The sequence below is a fragment of the Prionailurus bengalensis genome, chromosome B4 (genome assembly GCF_016509475.1).
Source record: "Prionailurus bengalensis isolate Pbe53 chromosome B4, Fcat_Pben_1.1_paternal_pri, whole genome shotgun sequence".
Taxonomy (NCBI): Eukaryota; Metazoa; Chordata; class Mammalia; order Carnivora; family Felidae; genus Prionailurus; species Prionailurus bengalensis.
This window is the reverse complement of record NC_057358.1, coordinates 139,231,274-139,250,519: the sequence shown is the minus strand read 5'-3', so window position 1 is coordinate 139,250,519 and position 19,246 is coordinate 139,231,274. Positions and strand designations below refer to the sequence as shown.

The following is a 19,246-nucleotide window of genomic DNA, read 5'->3' as shown; positions in this document are numbered from 1 at the left end:
TCTATCACCTAAGGTGACATTTAAACACAGACCCAAGAAGGGAAAGCCACGTGGATGGGGCGGGGGGAGAAATGAGATGACCCTGAGGTTCCAGACTTCCCGGCACATTCCAGAAGCAGTGAAGAGATCAGCGTGGCTGCAGGGAAGAGCGAGGTGAGCAAGCAGAAGCCGCCGTTGGGAGAAGGTCCAGATCCCCATGGCCGCCCTGGTCACTGGATTGTTCTCATGAACTCTGGACGCTCCTAGCAGAGGAAAGACCGTGCTCCCAAAGGATGCTTCTGGCTGGTGCGCGCAGAACAGACTTGGCATCCGGCAGGGTAGGGAAAGGCAGACCCACGGAGATCAGTCAGGAGACCGCGGAAATCATAAAATCAAGAGGGGTGAGTGATGCAGGCCAAGGGGGTAGCAGCACAGCTTCGGAGAAGAGGTCAAATTCTAGAAAAGTTTTGAAGGTTGAGCCATGAAAATATGCTGCTGATAAGGACACTATGGGGGATGAGAGGAGAGGAACCAAGGATACACCCAGCATGTTTGGCCAGAACGACCAGAAGGAGGAAGCTACCATCTCCCAAGGTGAGGCCAGGTTTGTGGCAGTTTGTGGGAGTGTTTTGGTGGGAGGTTGTGAGTCTGTTGTGTGGACATGCTGAGCCGAAGACACCCATTAGGCGTCCAGTCCAGAGTGCAGGCGGCTGGCCTGTGGCCCAGGCAGGAAACATACACGGTGGGGGGAAAGGGGTGGGAGGAGACACAGGAACGTGAGAGGGTCAAGGGTCAAGACAGCAAGGGATGAGGAGTACCGGCCGTGGCCATGCAGAGGTGGCTGACAGGAGGGCTGACTAGCGTGTGTTAGGAAGGAGGGAAAGAGAGACACTGGGGCATCCTACTGGAGATTTTTTTTTAAGTTTTTTAATGATTAATCTATTTTTAAGAGACAGAGAGACAGCATGAGCAGGGGAGGGGCAGAGAGAGAGGGAGACACAGAATCCAAAGCAGGCTCCGAGCTGTCAACACAGAGCCCGACGCGGGGCTTGAACTCACGATACCATGACCTGAGCTTAACCCGCTTAACCCGCTGAGCCACCCAGGCGCCCCCTGCTGGAGGTTCTTAATACCACGTTTACGTAGGCCTTTCCTCCTCTCCATTCTAGATCCCGCTCAAAGTCCGTTACTTTCGTGTTGTTCAACAACCAACCTTCTGGTTCCATTTTACATCTGCTAATATTATATGTTTCATTCACTTCCACTGTTATCTTCATTGCAGCCTTTCTTCTACTGAGTTGCTGTTTTTTTGTTGTCGGTATTTTCTAACATACACAAATGCAGAGTGGCTTCGAATTACATCTAGGTCATTTGGTCCTTTCTCTTAAGATAAGACAGATGATGAGCTAGTTAATATTCGGCTTTTCTTCGTTTCCGACACAAGCAAGCATTTAAGGCTATAAACTTTCTTCTATGAGCCCCGCTTCAGCTATATTCCACAGCTGAATAGTATCTTTACTATCCTTAACTTCTAAGAAATTTCTACCTCATTTTGTGATTTACTTGCCTAAATCATAGCTTACTTATTTATTAGCATTTTTTAAATCTATAAACATATGTGGTTCGTTTTTACTTTGTTTTGTCTTTTTAGGTTTCTTTGATTATTGATTTGTAACTCAACTGTGTCATAAGAGAATGTGATTTACACGATGCTGATTCTTTTGCTTGCTTAGATTTGGTTTTGCGAGGGGAGGACAATTAGTTTCCACACACACACCCCCTAAGGCAGCACACTGAGCAATCAAGAACGGGACCGAGCCTGAGTGCCTGGGTTTAAACCCTGGGTCTGCCACTAATTAGCTGTGTGATCAAGACAAAGTTACTGGCCTTCCTGTGCCTCAGTTTCCTCATCTGTGAAATATTATAGACGAAACAAATTACACAACGTAAGGTAGTTAGGATAATGCCTGGAACATAGTAAATAGTAGGTAAATGCCAGCTATCGTCACCAGGTGTGTGTAAGAGTATATATTCTGGAGTTCTTGGATACGATGTCCTGTATGTGTCCGTAAGATAAATTTAATCAATAGTGTTGCTCAGATCTCCTATAAATCCTGATTGATTTTGTCATCTTATGTGCTATCAATAACAGAAAGGTGTTAAAAATCCCATTACAACACCGGATTTGATGTCTCCTCAAGGTTCTGCCGATCTTTGTTTTATGTATTTGGAAAGCACGTTATTAGACGCATACAAATTTTCAACCGTATTATCTTCCCGGTGTACTGAACAATATCAATATACACGATCTCCTTTATGTGAACCAATGCTTTTGCCTTTAAGCCTTTGGAGAGGGGGACAGGAGTGTGGTGCGACCATACTACACATCTACTTTTGTTGGGTTATTTGTTTATCTTAGGCAGCTTTTTTTGAGGTAGAACTGACATAGAATAAACTTACATATTGAAAGTATAAAATCGCACAGGTTTCGATACGTGTCTACACCTGTGAAACCACCGTCGCGCTCAAGAGAGGAAACACATCCATCACCCGCAAGTTTCCCCGTGCCCTCTGCGATCTCTCCCTCCATCCCTCTCAGTCTCTAGGCAATCACTGACCTACTTTTGTCCTACACACGAGTTTACACTTCCCCTGCTTCTGTACAGATAGAACCATATGGCACGTACTTTTGTCTGGCTACCTTCACGCGGCACTATTGCCCTGAGATTTGGCCATGTCACTGCGTGGCCACTGCCTGTAACTGCTCAGAAACACGGCTCTCTTAGAGAGTCTATTCGCCAGAGCTGTCTGCCTGTTGACAGACACGAAGTTGTTTCCGGTTTGATTACAAACTGAGCTGCTGTGAACGTTTGTGGACAAGTCTTTCTATGGCTAGATGCCTTCATTTTGCTGGGATAAATACCGAGGAGTAGAAGGGCTGGATCACACAGTGGCAGTATTTTAACTCAGAAGACACAGCCAAGCTATCTGCAAAGTGGCTGCACCGCTGCCCAGCCCCACCAGCAGCAGGTGGCGTTCCGGGGCGGTCACCCCAGAGGCCACGTGTGAAATGGTATTTTTAACGTTGGCCACTCTCATAGGCAAGTGGTAGGATCTCACTATGGCGTTGATTTACACATTACCATTCCTCTAATGACTGATGATTCTGAACACCTTTGATGTGCTTATATGACATTCTTGGTGGAGCGTCCAAGTTTTTCCCATGGATTGTTTGTTTCTCATCGTTGAGACTTGAGTAACTTTCTATATATTCTAAATACAAGTCTTTGATCAGCTATGTGCTTTACAAACACATCTCTGTGTCTATAACTCGTCTGTTATCCTCGATATTGACTCTGGAGGAGCATGAATTTTCAAGTTTGATGTGGTTCAGTCTATTACTTTGCTCTTTTATGAATACTGCTTTTGGTGTCATTTCTAAGAAATCTTTGCCTAACCTAAGGGCATAAAGGTTTTCTTCTAAAATGGTTTTAAGCTTTACATTTAGGTCTGTGATACAGTTTGAGTTCACTTTTGCATATGTTATATGCGTACGGCATAAGGTGGGAGCTGAAGTCCATGTGTAAGCACACGGATATCTACCTGTTCCGGTAGTTTGTTGAAAAGACTATGCTCTGTCCACTGAGTTAACAACCAGGTAGTGCTACTCCTCTATTGTTTTTGTTCTTCATCAAAGTTGATTTTGTCTTTTCTAAGTATTTTACACTTCCACAAGAATTTGACAACCAGTTTGCCAATTTCTCCAAAAAGCCTGCTAGGACTTATTGGAATTGCATCGAATCTATATCTCAATTTGGAGTGATTATTATCTTCACAATATTGAGAGTCCCGACTCATGAACATGGTACAGCTTACCACTGACCTAGCTCTTTAATTATTCTTAGCAATGTTTTATAGTTTTCAGGATACAGATCTGTTAAACATCTTCTGCTTGATTTTCCCACAGCAGCTGATATTTTTTGACACTCTTAAAAATAGTGTTTTGAACAAAAATAAACCGAAATGGATTAAAAACCTAAAGGTGAGACCTGAAACCCTAAAATTCCTAGAAGAAAACATAGGCAGTAGTTTCTTTGACATCAGCCATAACAACATTTTTCTGGATATGTCTCCTCTGGTGAGGGAAACAAAAGCAAAATTAAACTATTGGGAGTACACCAAAATAAAACGCTTCTGCACAGAGAAGGAAACCATCAACAAAACAAAAAGGGCAGCCTACTGATTGGGAGAAGATATTTGCAAATGACATATCTGATAAGAGGTTAAAATCGAAAATATATAAATAATTTATACAACTCAATACCAAAAAAACCACAAAAAACAAGAAAACAAATAACCCAAGTAAAAATGGGCAGGGGACCTGAATAGATATTTCTCCAAAGAAGACATCCAGATGGCCAACAGACACATGAAAAGACACTCACCATCACTAAGCATCAGGGAACTACAAATCAAAACTACAGTGAGATACCACCTCACACCGGTTAGAACGGCTAAAATAAAAAGAAAAATTAAAAAAAAAAAAAACAAACAAGAATGACAAGTGTTGGCGAGGACGTGAAGAAAAAGGAACCCCAGAGCACTGTGGGGATGCAAACTGGTGGAAACCAGTATGGAGGTTCCTCAAAAAGTTAATAAGAACTACCAGATGATCCAGTAATCCACTCTGCAAAGAAAACAAAAACACAAGTTCAAAAAGACACAGGCACCCCTATGTTTATTGTGGCGTTATTTACAACAGCCAAGATACGGAAGCAGCCCAAGCGTCCATCGACAGAGGAACAGATAACGAAGATGTGGTATGTACACACGATGGAATATTATTCGGTCCCAGAAAAGAATGAGATCTTTACATCTGCAACAGCACGGACGGAGCCAGACAGTATTATGCTACGTGCAGTAAGTCAGAGACAAACACCACATGATTTCATTCACACGTGGAATTTCAAAAACAAAGCAAAGAACAACAGAGAATAAGAAGAGACAAAAATCCAGACTTCGAATGCAGAGAACTGGTGTCTGCCAGAGGGGAGGAGGATGGGAGGACCGGCGAAATAAAGGGACGAAGGGCACACTTATCCCGAAGAGCACCGAGAAACGTACGGAATTGCTGAAACATATCGTACACCTGAAACTAACATAACACTATGGTAATTGTACCTGATAAAAATAAATAATTAAATTTAAAAATAAAAACGGTGTCTTGAAAACTTTAAAGTTTATTTATTTAGGGGGCAGGGGAGGGACAGAGAGAGGAGAGAAAGAATCCCAAGCAGGCTCCACGCCGTCAGCACAGAGTCTGACGCGGGGCTCAAACTCACGAACCGTGAGATCATGACCTGAGCCGAAATCAAGAGTCGGACCCTTAACTGACTGAGCTACCCAGGCGCCACTAAAAATTTTAATTTCTGATAGTTTGTTGCTAGTTGTTGAGATGGGATTTTCCTGGCATGTGGTTTTCACCCTTTACTTGTACCCTTTCTGGGTCTTTATATTTCTCTTATAACTAGTACGATACTGGATTTGAAAAAACCCCAGACATGGTCCCTGTGGAGTTGGGTCCCTGCTGAGTGTGATTCCTGATATATTCAGATTAATTTACATCCTCTTATTTTGAAATGTGTACGTATTCCACTTTTCCTATTATTTTTCTTTCTTGTCTACAACTGCACTGAGCTAACTTTCCGCCTTTATGCCAAAGCCCCAGCCCCAACTATTCTGGAAGTTACTGAACTGTTTCCATTATTTTAATAGTTACTCTACAAAGACTAACGTGCATATTTAACTTGGGGTCCAAGATTACTCGTGGTCTCTATTACCTTCCCAAGCAATACACAAGTGAGGAGTATCTTCGCTAGAGGCACACCAGAGACGTCCCCCTGCAAAATGCTCTTACTGGCCAAGACTCCAGTTCTACCTTGACTTTGTAACATTACAAGTTCAGATATCCTTTTCGTCCTGGTTGTATACAGCAGTGTTTAGAGTTACTCATGACCTTGCCTTTTTCGGACCATCATTCCTTCTTGCATCTAGACTCTTCTGAAATCACCATCCTTCTTGAAACGGCTGTCAGAAGCTCCACTAGCGAGAAGGTCTTCCAGTAGGGACCCCTGTCGGTTTTCCTTTGTCTAAAAATGCCTTTCATCCTTCTCTTTCCCAGAAGGTAGTTTTGCTGGATACAGCAGGCTAAGTCGGCTCTCATTTTTAAAGATGTTACTGCACATCATCCGGCCTCCGCTGTTTGATGCCCCAGTCCGCCTGTCCCTCCTTCACAGGAAACCTAACCCTTCTGTCTGCCTGCTTGTGAGACACTCGGTCTTGGGAGTTCTGCAATTTCCATTTCCACACACTCTATGTCCCGCTAGAGATCCATCAGATCCCCCAGAGTCGGGGGCTTCCATCAATCTTGGGGACATCGTCACTTGCCCCTCTGCATTCTCTTTAATTTCTCAGGAGCTGGACCGGGCAGGGGCAGGATCTTCTCACTATTCTGTGTCACTGAGCTCGGTCTCCCTGGGAGAGGTACTTTCTGGCTCGTTGGGCAGCTCTTCGACGTACCATAATTCCTGGGAGGCTCGTCCAGCCCATTTTTGAACGTGCCTTACAGATTTCCTTGTTCTTGTGCCCGGTATGCTCCTTTCCACGACTTTGGGCACAGTGAGCTTACGGTCACGCACATCCCAGATAACCCTACAGGCTGCAGTCTTTGCGGGTCTCTCTGAAGTTTGTTTTCTCTGCTAATTTTTGCTCTTTGTGGCCGGCTTCCTTGTTCCTTCGTGGTTTTGCCCCTTTTCGAGCTTAAGATGCTGGGAACTTTTATCTGTTGGAATTCTTTGAATCTTGCATCAAAAATGGTTTTCTTTGGGGGAAAAAATTGTATTTACTTCTACCTGAACCTAAGGACACGATTATCTCGAGATTACTTTCAACTAAATTTTCCGCTTGAAATTCTTTAGGACAAATAAGTCACATAAATTAGGGCTCCAAACCCACATGAATCCCAGACTATGGTGGCATCTCTGAAAGGAGGTATTTTCTTTCTTTGTTCTTTGACTTCCATGGCCAAGGCCAAGAAAGGCAAACACCAGCACTTGCTTAGTTTCTGAACAGTCTCCAGGGGTTTGTCTCTGGCCTGTGGCTCACACAAACCCTCCTGCAGACCCTAGAAATTAACTGGCAGGTTCCCCTGGGTAGATTTGATGTTTTCCCTCTTCTCTCTAGAGTTCCATTTTCTCGTGATTTCTGGCCAATGACAGCATCCTTTCCGTTGTGGTTATGTTTTTAACAATTACACCAGGGGCACCTGGGTGGCTCAGTCAGTTAAGTGCCCAGCTTCGCCCATGTCATGATCTCACCGTTCATGGGTTCGAGCCCCACGTTGGGCTCTGTGCTGACAGCTCAGAGCCTGGAGCCTCCTTCACACTCTGTCTCTGTCTCTCTCTGCCCCTCCCCTGCTCATGCTCTGTCTCGGACTCTCAGAAATGAACGTTAAAAAAATTTTTTTAACTTAACAAAAAATAATTACACCAGCATGCTTCTGTGTGCTCTGTGACACCTAAGTCCACCGCACTGCCCCATTAGTTTCTTTAAATCAACGTAACTATTAAAACTAAAAACATCTGTGCTGGGAGGGGCGCCTGGGGGGCTCAGGCAGTTCAGCACCTGAGTCTTAATTTCAGCTCAGGTCATGATCTCACGGATTCGTGAGATCAGGCCCCGCATCAGGCTCTGAGCTGAGTGTGGAGCCTGCATGGGATTCTCTCTCCCACTCTCCCGGCGCCTCCCCTCCTTGTGGGAGCGCTCTCAAAATAAATAAACATTTAAAAATAAATAAATACATGAAATATCCGTGTTGGAACTGAAACCAACTAACAATGCACACTTGGCGAAATGCTGCTAAAGCCTCTGCGGCCGCACTGACCTTCCATCTGCACTTGGGCCTCCAGCCTGCCTCCCCCCTGTAACCAGGCCACCCTCTCTAACCAAGTGGACTCCTGTCTCGTCACAAGTGTGGTTTTTAAGCGTCCGCCGCTTTCAGGATAACGTCCAAACTACTCAACACGCCACAATCCTCTGGTATCACGGGCCCTGTCCCACCTCCTGCCTGACACTGGACCCTCTCGATCTCCCCCCAAACACCAGACCCTTCTAGCCTCACCCCCACTTTTTCACACACTGCTACCCCAGCAGCGGGTACTGGCTGAGTTTTCTCAGCCGTATTCTTTCCTCGAGGTCTTTCCTGTGTCTCCCAGCAGCCAGCTGATCCGGCCCTCCTCCCAGGGGGCGTCTGCCACCCTGTCCCTCCTGTTCACCCGACCATTCTCCCGCTGTCCTCGGGGCCTCTTCTCTCCGTGGCCCCCTCTCCCCTCCAAGCTCTGTCACAAGCCCCACGGCAGGAGCAACGACTGTATGAAGTTACACACACCCAAACCCACTCACTTGGATGCACCGGGGAGACGGGCAGGTGGGCCTCTGGGAGCAAACCTAAAGACACACGCCTTTTTCTTTCCAGATGCTGGAGGTGACTGGTCCACATACAGAAAACGCCAGGGCTCTGCCGACTGTAAGACTGCTAATCAGCATTGCAATGCCGAGAGAAGAAGGTTTCCGGGACTACTTAGGGATGCTCCAGAATGTAGGCTTCTCTAAGGAACCCTGTTTACACACTTAATTTGCTTAAGGGCCTGTGATGTAAGGGAATGCGGAAGTCAGTGTGAGGCGGGCCCAGGGCCACCCGCCCCCCCCCCCACCCCGGAACTCCAAGGCTCTGACGGCTGCAGCCCCACAAGACCCCCCGGGGTCCAGCAGAAGGCCGAACAGCCACACTTCCAGAGGGCACTGTGCTAGGGGAAAACGGAGTTCTGCAGCGTTGCTTCAGTGGATTACTTGTTTTTGCTGACTCGGTAAATTATATCACAATAGCAAATTAATAAATAAAAAATTCGTATCACAATGGAAAACCAGCTCCGGCTTCCACGAAGCCTAACACAGGCAGGCACTACCGTCGGTCCCCAGGGACACGGTCGGGAGGCTGGGTTTCAGTGGCAGCAGCCCACTCAGCACAGAGGGGTGTCCACCACCTTCGGGGTCTGATGCATGCAATCAGGGCCCTCCTGACCGGGGCAAAGTCAGCGGGTCGGCCAGACATTTCCCAAGGAGGAGCTGAGCTCTGGAAGGGAAGGCGATGTGACTTGGAAAAGCGTCCCTGGCTCAGGGGACGGGGTGGGGGGGGGAGGGGGGGGGAGGGGTTGGGGGATGTTGGGAGAGGGGCTGGATGACCAAGGTGCTGGGCCAGGGAAGCTCTTGGCCAAGAGGGAAGGCTCTGGAAGGTGGGGCCCTGGGCCCTGGGGACACTGTGTGAGTGGGGACGGGCCTCTGGCCGGCTGCAGCCCCTCTCCACTGCCAGATCAGGTGCGGCAGCTCGTGTCCCCCTCCTCTGGGGCCTGCACTCTGCACTCCTGTCTGCTGCCCTGCCTCTTGGCCCCGTGCCCAGCCCGCACTGGCTCCCCTCCTACAGATGAGAAGACGGGCAGAGACCTTGGGCGGCTCGCCTGGGTCACACCGCGGGGCTGCGGACACGACCGAGCCAGCTGCGAGCGGCACCCCTGACCACAGGGGCCATGGTCGGGAGGCTACATTGGGTTGTGTTCTGTTCGGCAGGGCGGGTGCTATGCTGTCCTCAGGCCCTGTGCACGGTCCGCCTACCACCTGAGCCCTGCTCTACCCACACACGGCACTCACGGCCAGCAGGACTCCCGGTCTCTCAGAGCTGAATTTCCACCTCTGCCCACCACCCCCCCCACTCCGCCCCCTGGGACGGTCCAGGTGTTCGAGGGCTTTGCCCCGGAACCCTGCGCTGCTGGGGACGGGAACCGAAGGCGTCCATCTTCAAGAAGCCTCCGGCACAGGGTCTGGACCCTGGGCACAAACCGGACGTGGGCCTCTCCCCACTGTGGTCAGAGCCATGCTCACCGGGGACCCCCACAACTCCTGCCCTGTCCTAGCAGGGCGTCCTAGCACTCAGGCAGCATGTCACTTGCAACTGCAGGACTCCCGGGGGCCCATCCCCACCTCCGTGAGGGCAGGATCAGAAGGTGATGAACCTGAGGGACCTCCAGGCCACCGCCGAGGAATGGCACCTGATCGCTCCTGGGATGCACGACTTCCGCCGCATAAACCCCCGGAGAAAGCGTCCGGTCCCCGCACCGTGCAGCCCCGCTGGGTGCACGGAGCCCGGTGACCTCAGGTCGACAGAACAGCCACAAGTGAGTGCCGGGCTCTGTCTGGTCAGGCTCCGTGGTGGCCCATTACTTCTTTAGAAAACGAGTTTCTTCCTGAAATGCTCACTTGGATTAAAGTCAGGATTCTGAGAACAGGGAATTCTGGAGGTCAAGGAGAAACACTAATAATCGTAAACATCCTTGTAAAAATCCGAAATCTCTCTAGCTGAGGAAGATGATTCATGTAAGAGCCCAGATGCACTTGGAAATGACCAAAGTAACACTCACATCCCATTGCAATCGGATCAGACGGCTGGACTCTCCAGGTTCTAAGATCTCACTGCCTCCGGTGAACAGAGTCTAATACACCAGCCTCAGAACCTGCTCCCAAAGAAAGCTGCGTGGAGAAGAAAGCCCATGTCACTCCTGGGAGACCCCCAGCTCTCGGTGCTGTGCACCCCCCCCCCCACACACACCAGGCAGAGCTGATGAAAGGACATTAAGACGGGCCAAAACCACAGGCAGGCAGGGAGCCCTTGGGGGGTGTGGATCCCATCCCTGCAGAACTGCCACTGGGGACAGGAATGGGGGCACCCAAGATCGCATCACAAGTGCAGGCAGTTAATGGAGAAGATGCAGAAGTTCTCTGAAAGACATGAGAGGAAAGCTAATTAAAGGAGAGTCATACAGGTTCATGGACAAAAAGATTCAGTATTGAAAAGATGTCCGTTGACTTCCACTTTAATTTACGAATTCAATGTGTTTCTAACAAAAACTCCAGAGCTTTCTGTGGCATACGAGGCTTATTCTAAAGCTGACACTGAAGGGCAAAGGGCCGAGAACAGCGAGACAACGCCCAACATTACACATAAGGTGAAGATTTACGTGTGATATCAGGGTGCTTTGTGAGGCTGAGAAAGACCATGTGTTCTGGGCACAGGACGGATGGGCCAGTGGAACGGAGGACTGAGACAACGCCCATGCTAACGTGGGTGTTCCCTGACAGAGGAGTGATGGTGCAGATCAACAAGGGAAGGCTGGATTATCCAGTGTGGCACTGAGACCACTAGCTCTCCACACGGAAGAAACCAGAAACAGATCCCTACCTCATGCCGTACATGAAGCTAAACTCAAGGTGGATTACAAAGCAAAATCTGACAAGGATAAAGCACAAATTCTTTAAATCAGTATATTCGACAACACAAATATTTCAAAGTGGTACGTGACAAAGGCACTATAATTAAGGACAACGTGCAAGTCACAGACTATCAAAAGATATTTGGAGTGCGTATATGACTGGTATATGATTAGTACCCAGAAAAATACATACATATTTTAATATTAAATATTTTTTAACATCTCCCTAAGAACCCAAAATAAAGGGACAAACTCCCTCCTAAAACAATGAGTCAAGGATATGAACACTGGTCAGTAAAAACAGGAAGAGCTGTTCGTAGTCACTGCAACAGGGACATGCAGAGCAAAGCGAGTAAAAGTGAGAAGTCAGTTCATGTTTTGGGGCAAAAAACTAGAAATTACAAGGAACGCAGAGAATGGGAGGAAAGATGAGCTGAAAGAGATTCTTCTTGCAAATGCTGGCGGCGGGCGGGAGGGGGTGCGTGCAGCCGCTTTGGAAGTCAAATTGGTAACGTCTTGACGTTCACATCCTGTGAACCAGAAATTTCTTAAATGGAGCATCTCCTACAGGCGGATGTGAGAAGACGTGTACAAAAACGTTAGACGGAGCACCGTTTGCCATTTCAAAAAAACTTCCAAATAACTCAAAGGTCTTTCAACAGGAGAATGATAAATTATAGCACATTCACAGAACGTGAAACTCCAGAGGATGAGCAAAGTGGAACACAGCTACACCTGCCAAATTCAGTCAATATTAAAACAGGAAGTGGAACACGGCAAGCATATTGCAAAAGAACTTTTAAGTGTGATGGCTTTTATAAAAGTTTCAGAATGATCATTGGGATACTACGTATTATTTATTACAGACACACGTACAAACGTATGGCAAAAATACTAAAGGATGTTTAGAAGTGATAAAATCAAGTTCAAACTAGTGGTTACTTCTGGAGAGGAAGAGAGGGAGGTTCAGTGGTATAGGCTCCCTTTGACCTCTAAATCAGAAATAAAAGATCTGAAACAAAAATTTAAAAAAATAACTTGCAGGTCTGACCAAGCTAGGCAGTAGGTATTCCTCGGGGTTATCCATACTTTTCCGTACATGTAAGATCTTTCGTACTGCGAGAAAAAGACCGGGAACTAAATGGAGATGGTCTTTTCCAGAGAGACTCCTCTGTGTGGAGGCCCACAGACCTCCATGTCCCTGACCAGTGTGGGGCCCCAGGCTGTCATCCAGACTCTGTGGCTGCAGGTGCAGCCCCGTCCCTGCGTCGTGACCCCGCGTCTCCTCCCAGGCCCGCGCGCACAGGCGCGAGGCAGCCCCTCACTGCTCTGTCTTGCCCGTGACCTTCTCTCAGTGCTTCTGTTTTCCGTCCTTCCCAGAGCAGGGCCCCTCGCACGCACGGCTGCTCTCTCTCAAAGCGGCCTTAATGTTCGAGAGACGCTCCAAGGGTAAGCAACGCCTGTCCCCTTTCAGCTACTGCTTGGAGGAGAGAGAGAAATCCAGACGCCCCGCACATCAGGAGTTTCTTAAAACTGCATTTCAGGCTCCGCGCGGGCCTCGTGTTTGCTTACGAGATGACAGAATGGAAGTTCAAAATGACCGCACGATTTGTCAAACGCGGATTACCGACACGTGGCACACACTTTCTGAAATGCAGAAAATAAGGCAACGAAACAGGTTCCCTTTTACTTTTTATAACGAAGAAACTGTGATAAGAGGAACAATTTTTCACCTTTAATTGCATCATTAAGCCTTCCTTATAATTTTTGGCACCGGAATAAAAACGAATAGCCCTCTGGTGTCAGGAGATTTTCCTATGTGCACGTATTTATGTAGATGTAGTTCTGAGGCCATTCGAATGACAGGAATTGTTTCCATGCTTTGTTCAGATTTGAGTGCACCGGCTTCAGCTATGCAAGCAAATTCTCTGCTATGATTTCCTCTGAAATATTCATCGCCAGGCCGCCGCACGACATACACAATTACCCACCAGGCATGCGGAGCACGGCCGTTTTAAAATTCGCACCCACACCCCCAGGCTCGGGGCATGGGCTGGTGACGGAACCGTAAACCACACTTCGTCATGCAGCCAAATCCTGAAGCCTAAACGAGCCTGGTGCCCAGCCAGCCAGCCTCCAAGTGACTGATCTATTATCTCTATGCCAATCTCTATTATCTCTCGCCAGATACTTATTGGCAGGTGTCTGTCCACGTCTGAGAACATTCCAAATGGTGAAATGACAAAGGTCATGGCCAATCACACTCATTCTGCACGTTCCCGGGGGGATGCCGACCCGACCGGCACAGGCTCTGGACCGCCGATCTGGGAACGGGACGTGGCCCGCGGTCCCTCCTAGCTCTGGGATGTGGGCTGTTGCTCTAGCCTGTCCGTAATTCCTAACTGAAATGAACATTTGAAAGCCATGTAGTAAAATAATAAACAAATAACAGAAAATAATACAAAATTCTGGGACATTTCTACAGCTCCTAATGAGCGTTTATTCTTAGGCTGATGCACTGTCAGTAGCAAAAGAACCAACAGGATATGTGCACACGCACGTGCACACACACACACACACACGGAGACTTGACGACTGACCGATTTTAAGAAACCGGCTCACACGATAGGAGGGGCTGGGAGCCCAGATCTGCTGGGGAATGTGGCAGCAAGGCCCCGGGAAGAACCAAAGCTGCAGTTGAGGACAGGAAGGCAGGACTGCTGCTTGCTCAGGAGGCCAGTCGCCATTCTGTTCAGGCTTCAAATGACATGATGGGGGCTCGCCCGCGTTGTGGACAGTGACCTACTTTATTCAAAGTCCACCAATCTGGGGGCGCCTGGGTGGCACAGTCGGTTAAGCGTCCGACTTCAGCCAGGTCACGATCTCGCGGTCCGGGAGTTCCAGCCCTGCGCCAGGCTCTGGGCTGATGGCTCAGAGCCTGGAGCCTGTTTCCGATTCTGTGTCTCCCTCTCTCTCTGCCCCTCCCCCGTTCATGCTCTGTCTCTCTCTGTCCCAAAAATAAATAAACGTTGAAAAAAAAAATTTTTTTTTAAAAGTCCACCAATCTGGACTTGCATTTGGATGCTAATCCCAACCAGGAACACCTCCACAGCACTGTCCGGAACAACGTTTGACTAAACAGCTGGGAACTGTGGCCCGGCCAGGCTGACTCACTGAATCAACCATCACAGCTCACGACCGCCCAGACCAAGGTCTGTCTTCAACTTCAAAAAGACATTCCTCAGTACAGGGCTGTGTTCCTAGGTCTTTTCAAATGCCAAACCATTGGTCCGGATTGTCAATAATCAACAAAAGCGTCAACATTCCCCGAAGAGCTGCACACGCCCAAAGCTCACAGAGAAGAATTTTCTCCAGGGATGTTGGGAGAGAGTTCTGGAACTCTCTGCCCCTCTTCACCACCTGCTCTCTACAACCCACGTCTGCTTCTGGCCCTTAAAGAGAGTGGTTTGCTCCTTAAGCACAGAACAGGCACGCCAGCAAAGATGGGTTAAGAGTCCCAGCAAAAAGGGGCGCCTGGGTGGCGCAGTCGGTTAAGCGTCCGACTTCAACCAGGTCACGATCTCGCGGTCCGGGAGTTCGAGCCCCGCGTCAGGCTCTGGGCTGATGGCTCAGAGCCTGGAGCCTGTTTCCGATTCTGTGTCTCCCTCTCTCTCTGCCCCTCCCCCGTTCATGCTCTGTCTTTCTCTGTCCCAAAAATAAATAAACGTTGAAAAAAAATTTTTTTTTAATAAAAAAAAAAAAAAAAAAAAGAGTCCCAGCAAAAAGCCTGATTTAACTACACTGGCGGGTGTCAGGACAGAGGCCCCGCCCCAGCACAGGCAGGGGCGCCTGTCACCACCGACACAGGAGCTCACATCACAAGGACTGAGCTGTCCGCAAAGCCCTGTCTCCTCTACGGACAGAATCAAAGACATCCTTTTAAACTTCATGAATGATACAGGCCCTGAAGTGCTGTGGGGGCCAGAGTCAGCGCCACACTGGGAGGCGGATTTACTCTGCCACCAGCCTCAGCTGCCCTTGCCATGGCCCCTCCCATGTCCCAAATTTAAACACCGAACACCTGGGGACCCGGCCTCCCGAGAGGCCACGGGTCACCGTCTGGCCTGGGAGCGACGCTCCAGGAACATCTCTGAGCCCTGTCCAAGCGGATGAACTCGACCATCCTTTACATTTGTCAAGGACGTCCCTGGCAAAGTAAAAGGAAAGACAGCCTGCTGTGGGTCCTGATTATTTTTTCTTTGAAGCAAGAAATGACATCACAGCAGTTAATAACTCAAAGCCTCAGTCCTCTCTGTAGACGGAACTTGGCCCAAGGAGCGTTAACGGTCAGAGCGGCTGAGCGCGGCCGGCTGGGCCGGGGAGGGGGGTGGGGACCAGCGTTCCGTCCCCACTCGGGCAGGCTGCTGCTGTCCCGGAGCCTGCCCTCCTGAGCCTCCGTCCGGTCGCAGTCCCGCTCAACCCAGACCTCCCGCCTCCAGAGCCGAGCCCCGGGCCACCGCTGCCCAGGGCGCCCTGGGGTCCCCAGCGCCAGTGCCTGCGTGCCAGAGAGAATGACAAGGCCGACGACACAAGAGCACTTTTCCACTAAGATTCTTCAGAAGAGACAAACGGCCGCCTCCCTCGAGCCTCCCTTTCCTCGGCTGGCAAGGGCGGCCTCCGCATCCGAGACCCGGACCAGGCCGGGCTTGTGGGAGGTGGCACGCCACGAGTCCACTCCCAAAGGGCCACTGCTGCCTCCCCTCCGTAGGAGGAGTGGCTTCCCCAGGTCCCATCCTTGGAGTATACAGAGCAGAAGGAGCCAAAGGAGCGGAAGGAAGCCCGGCCCCCGGCCGACAGCTGCCAGCTCCAGGCGAGGGCCCGCAGGAGCCGCATCCACCCGGAGGGGGAACGGAGTCACTCTCTGCCTACCACAAAGCAACCCAGGGCATTCGCTTGGTCCAAAATGTCAGGTGTTCAGTATCCTTGACGGGGATTCCCCAGCGACTCAGCTACCTGGACACGTGGGAGGAGACACATCAGGGCCACTGCCACCCACCGCGAGGTCGTGCCGGAGACAGAAGGGAGGACGTGGGCTCGGCGGGCCTCACACACGCACCCCCGCCAACACGGAGCTCCTGGCGGCCGGGGCCTAGCGTCACCGGTGTCCCTTGCCCGCTCAGTGCTTGGCACTGCGGGGCGGACGGAGCCCGGGTGGACCAGCAAACGTTCTCGACACGAAGCAGAAGCAGAAGCAGAAGCAGAATCCCTCAGTGGCAAGCCTGGGACTCTTCACTCCTCACAAGCTCCTGAGACGACGGGCACGCAAGCCAAGGTCTAAGAGCCACTCGGCTGGGCTGTGAGCTTCTGGAGATGAGGCCCCACCTTCCCTCCACCTGGGGGTCCCCAGCAGCCAGCACGGTGCGTCCACACACAGCGGGTAAATGGAAAACGATAAATATAAAGGTAACGAGGGAGGGCTAGGCTCCAGGGCTACGTTACAGACTCTCCTAGCTCCCCGCCCCCGCCCCCCAGCCACTCACACCCATGACTAAACGTTTAAGAGGGTCTCAGGCCACCAACCCTGAGCCCCTCCTTACACCTGCCCCTCTGCCAATGAGACGGTAAGACTTTTGCCACTCTGCGACTAACGTGAACCAAAAGAATGCACATTCACCTCTGAGCCACGCTCTAGGGAATCCCCAGACTTGGCAGAAAACACAAGAGTGGAAAGACTTTATGAGATAAAGTAAGGGAATGACACAGGCACTGGAGTATGCCGAGTAGTCAGTCCAGCTGTCGGAGCCCCAGGACGAGCCCACTGGACGCTTGACATCTCTAGGCCCTGCTGCTCCTTCCCAGCTCCCTCTCCTGGCAAGGCCTACATACACACACACACACACACACACACACACACACACACACACACAGAGGGAACGTAGGGAGTGGGATTTTCACAAACACTTTAAAATAAGACTCTTCAAAACTCCCCCAAAGTAGAAAGCACAGAATAAGAACCCTGATACGCACCCCTCGGGGTCCACCGGGAGCATACGTGGCCAAGCCTGTTCCCTCTGCTGACCCCCACTCTGCCCACATGCTGCTGGAAAATTCTAAAGAAAAGCCCAGACATCACATTTCACCCACAAGTAGTTTCTGTTAGAGCTATGGGCTATTTCTAGAAGCCTCATCACAAGACCATTACCACACGTGCAAACAGTCATTCCCCATGGCAATGGAGCACGTCCCTGATGGGGGGCAGGGCACACCACCCCAGGACGCGGCACCTTGGCCGAGCATGGATTTTAAGTTGAAGGAGCCTGACAAGCACCAGGAGCTGGGGGGGGGGGGGGGGGGGGGATGGAGACGCTCTGACCTTACCGCAAGTGGGACTTCAGACCCTCACGTGAGAGGTCCCTTCCCCCCACCTGGAGGAAAGGAGTGTCTGTGTCTCTGCAGACCAGGGACGGGAACCTGGCCGAACAGGCCTCCCCCACTTTGTCCTGTGCTATCCTGTATGACCCCCCACCCTTCATCAAACCGAACATGACACCGGGCTGCACCCTTTCTCCAGGCCTCCGTTTCCCCATGTAGGCGGCCGTGCTGCGTAAAACTTACAGTAAATAAACCTGGGTGCCCTCCTCTTGCTGGTCTGGCCTTGACAATGGGGCCCCAGCCGAGACCCTAAGATGCTGTCCCTTCATCTCCAGGGCATGTGCCTTTTCACAGCTGTGTTGTTCCAATCAGGCCCCAAACAAGTACACGAGGGCCTCTGACGTCCAGGGTCTCCGGTCTCCGGAAATGTCTGGGCTCCCTCCCTCTCTTCCTCCTCTGTGCCTGCTGTCCTGTGGGTGTTTTACACTCTGGCTTCGGCAGCCGCGCTCCCGTGGCAGGACGGGCCTCTGTCCCCTTCCCCGTGTTTCGTGCCAGCAGGCACTTGGATCTGGAGGCTCGACAGGAGTCCGACGTGATGCGTTTTGCAAGAACTGATGGCAGAGTGTGCCCTTCGCGCTTCACGTCGGGAGGCACACGGTGTCTGTGGTCTCCCCTCTCTGATGGGATGATTGATTAGCTGGTCCAGGCGCTGCTGGACGGATCCATCCGTTACAGAGCCCCCCGCGAGCCAGCTCCAGCGGCTTCTGGGGCCACCGGTGAGCGCCGCCCCCACCCATCATTTCATGAGGGTGACAGTGCGGTTCTCCTGCTCCCTCTGCATCTACGGTTGCCCTTCTTCCCTCAGAAACTATGCGATTATCTGAAAAGCACCACACTTGCTCGAATCTTCTTTTTGTTTACAAGGCGAAGCCCCGGCGGCCTCCGAAGGCCAGCCGGTGAGGTTCTAGGCAGGAATCATGACGAAGCCACAGACTCTCCCACACTCGGGGCGCTTCAGGCCGCTGACATCCTAATTCTTCCTGACAATCTTGCCACGACCGGCCAGTGGCAGCCCGTCAGCTGGGAGTCCTCCTCCTCCTCCTCCTCCTCCTCCTCCTCCTCCTCCTCCTCCGAGAGGCCCCCTGCTTCCCTCACGACTACACATTCCAGACGCCTCCTGAACCCTCCCTGCCCCAGACCCCTGGCGGGTTTTCCTGAGGAGCCCCAGCTCCCGCTAATGGGAAGGGAGTGAGACTCCGCGGGGTGTGGGCTCCCACCGGCTCATCACTGGGCCAATAATTTACAGCAAAGAGGGCGCCGCGATAGGCTTCTACTTCTTTCAAAGAGAGGAACACAGCATGGGTTCACGCCGAGTCTTTGTAGTTGAGATTACAGGGCTCTTCCTCCTTTGATTTTATGCTTGATTCTCTCTTATGTTAAAAATCTTAGCTCCTACGACATTATCGTAATTACTTACTGGCTTTATCCTAATAGGTGCATTTTAGTGGAATATACGT

At 50.5% G+C, this 19,246-nt stretch overlaps 1 protein-coding gene across 1 annotated transcript in view; it reads right to left on the bottom strand.

The window, feature by feature from the left end:
- Positions 1-19,246, bottom strand: part of TBC1D22A (TBC1 domain family member 22A) — a 326,492-nt gene that overhangs the window by 36,415 nt on the left and 270,831 nt on the right. The window lies entirely within an intron of this gene.